The 3185-nt window shown below is 42.0% G+C and overlaps 1 pseudogene across 1 annotated transcript; it reads left to right on the top strand.

Annotated features, from left to right (window-relative positions):
- Window positions 1–363: 363 nt before the first annotated feature.
- LOC309643759 (mitochondrial import inner membrane translocase subunit Tim8 A pseudogene) lies at window positions 364–953 on the top strand (annotated as a pseudogene). Its single transcript has one exon. The product of its transcript is annotated as a mitochondrial import inner membrane translocase subunit Tim8 A pseudogene (transcript).
- The last annotated feature ends 2232 nt before the right edge of the window (window positions 954–3185 follow it).

Below are 3185 nucleotides of genomic sequence, written 5' to 3'. Positions count from 1 at the left end.
ATTAAGCCTCAAGGACTGTGCTCCAAGCTTCCGCTTTGGCAGCCTATTCAAGGCTTTACCTTGAGGAAAGGACTCACGTCAAGTTTCCTTGTAGCTCTAGAGCGTCTCAGGAGGAGCTCCCACCCAGGCTATGAAAGCACCCTGTTGATGTAGAGAACGCTCGTTCCCTTCCCTGAGCCCTGCCTACTGTGACTAGAGACCCGTCCTAAAATTGTTATTTAGGTAGTTTCAAGGCAGCATGAATGGAGCATTCAAAATGGGAAAGCAAGGCCTGTGCCATCAGGTCCCCGTTTCCAGTGAACACTCGGACTCTCAGATTTGTCCTCATCACTAATTTAACTTCCTTCATGTTAATTCCACCCTTTCTTGTCTGCGAAATGTATTTTCAATCTGTTACCAAATCTTTACAGTTTTAGGCAGTCTTTTCCTTCATATGTTCATTCCTGCCCACCCCCCCACACACACTTTTTTTCTAAATTGAGACAAAACATAAAATTCACCAATTAAGGGTTCCGCCGTGGAGACACGTGAAGGTCAGTGAGTTGGTGTGTAGTTTGTCTCGGCACGCGTGGCCGTGCTGGGATGGAGTCCTCCTCCTCTTCCTCTGCAGCGGGTTTGGGCTCGGTCGACCCGCAGCTGCAGCATGTCATCGAGGTAGAGACTCAGAAGCAGCGCTTCCAGCAGCTGGTTCACCAGATGATGGGACTTTGTTGGGAAAAGTGCATGGACAAGCCTGGGCCAAAGTTGGACAGTGGGGCTGAGGCCTGTTTTGTGAACTGCATTGAGCGCTTCATTGATACAAGCCAATTCATCTTGAATCGACTGGAACAGACCCCGAAATCCAAGCCAGTCTTTTCAGAAAGCCTTTCTGACTGACCTGAGTATTACCTCTCTGGAAAAGGAAGGTAGTTCAAGAAATGAAGAGCAGTTGATGGGATGGTTGAAGAAAAGGCTGTGGGAGGATCGGCTCCCATCTTTGTCACTCTTGGGACATCCTGTCTTCTGAGAATGAACAAAGACCAATTTTCGTGTGTGCGGGTGGTTTGATGGTCAAATGTGTTTGGGGTTGTGTTTTTTAATGCTAATCTTGGGAAAACAATTGACAGATGAATGGAAAACTCTACTAGGTGTATGTTACTGTATGTGGGACGATGCTTTCCTCATAGTCCCATTAACTGCTTCCCATAATTTTAATAGTGGAACTGCTCTATAATTTGATAGTGGGACCACATAGGTAATAATCTGTTATTTGTGTGGATTCCTTTCAGATTTCTGGAGTGATCGATATACATCTTTGTGTCTCTCAGAAAGGGCAGCAGTGGAGGAAAGAGTAATTTGGTACTTGACTGTAGGCCTCCTTATCTAGTGTTTGATTATCAGTGCTGGAAAAAAAATGTGTGTAGTATTCATACAGTACATTTCACCTTTCTAGATTATCTCCCTCCCTTATACTGTGATTCACTTAAATATCTATATATAAAGTACAGTCTTGAGCTAGTACAGGTAGCCTGAGAGTCTAGAGGCTCTAGCCAGCGAACATAATTCTCATACTAAACTGCCACAAGGAAGAAGTTAACTTACCCTGTATGTCAGTGTCCAAAAAAATTTAAAGATGTGCCTAAATGAAAAAATAAGTTATAAAGATTTAGGCCAGTCAAAAACTAACAGCAGGGATTCCCTGGTGGCACAGTGGTTGAGAATCTGCCTGCCAATGCAGGGGACACGGGTTCGAGCCCTGGTCTGGGAAGATCCCACATGCCGCAGAGTGACTAGGCCCATGAGCCACAATTGCTGAGCCTGAGCATCTGGAGCCTGTGCTCCGCAACAAGAGAGGCCACGATAGTGAGAGGCCTGCGCACCGCAATGAAGAGTGGCCCCCGCTTGCCGCAAGTAGAGAAAGCCCTCGCACAGAAACGAAGACCCAACACAGCCATAAATAAATAAATAAATAAATAAATTAATTAATTAATTAAAAAAAAAAGAATCCAATTAAAAAAAAAAAACTAACAGCAGTTTCAGGTAGAGGTGCATGCCTAATGTAAACCAGCATAGTTTCTATTTACTGTGTTCTTTTAATCACTGAAATAAAAGCTTCTACAAGATTCAAAAAAAAAAAATTCACCAATTAAAGTAAGTGTACAATTCACTAGTTCTTAGTATTTTCACAACCAATATTGCTATCTAATTCCAGAACATTTTTGTCACGCCCCCACAAAGAAATCTTGTATATGTTAGCTGTTACTCCCTATTTTCCCCTCCCCAACATCCCCTGGCATCCACTAATCTACTTTCTGTCTATATGGATTTGCTTATTCTGGACATTTCATATACAAGGAATTATACAATATATGACCTTTTGCTATTGGCTTGAAATATTTCTCCCTTTAATAGTGTCAGTTTTTTGGACTTCCCTGGTGGTACAGTGGTTAAGAATCCACCTGCCAATGCAGGGGACATGGGTTTGAGCCCTGGTCTGGGAAGATCCCACATGCCGCAGAGCAACTAAGTCCACGTGCCAAAACTACTGAGCCTGCGCTCTGGAGCCCAAGAGCCACAACTACTGAAGCCCATGCACTTAGAGCCCGTGCTCCTCAACAAGAGAAACCACCACAGCGAGAAGCCTGTGCACCACAACAAAGAGTAGCCCCTGCTCGCCACAGCTAGAGAAAACCCATGCGCGGCAATGAAGATCCAACGCAGCCAAAAGTAAAAATATAAATAAATAAATAAATAAATTTATTTATTTAAAAAAATAGTGTCAGGTTTTTCATTTTAATTCTGTTAGTTTTTCTTTATGTATTTGGGACTTGCTTATACTGCATTTGTCTTTTAAGTCATATAGGAGAAAAATTGAATTACAAACAAAAATACATTTATACTGTCTTTTGTATTTACTTATGTAGTTACCTTTAGTACTTTTTTCATGTGGATTTAAGTTACTGTCTGGTATTCACCATTTCATCTTGAAAAAAATCTCTTTAATATTTTCTGTGGGTCAGTTTGCTAGCAGTGGAGTCTTTCAACTGTTGTTTATCTGAGAATGTCTTAATCTCTCCTTCATTTTTGAAGGGTAGTTTTGCTAGGTACAGAATACTTGGTAGGCAGGTTTTTTTCCTCAGCTCTTTGCATATGTCATTGCAATGCCTTCTGGCCTCCATGGTTTCTGATGAAAAATCAGCAATTAG

The sequence above is a fragment of the Balaenoptera physalus genome (genome assembly GCF_965194825.1).
Source record: "Balaenoptera physalus genome assembly, chromosome: 15".
Taxonomy (NCBI): domain Eukaryota; kingdom Metazoa; phylum Chordata; class Mammalia; order Artiodactyla; family Balaenopteridae; genus Balaenoptera; species Balaenoptera physalus.
This window is presented reverse-complemented; position numbering and strand designations above follow the sequence as displayed.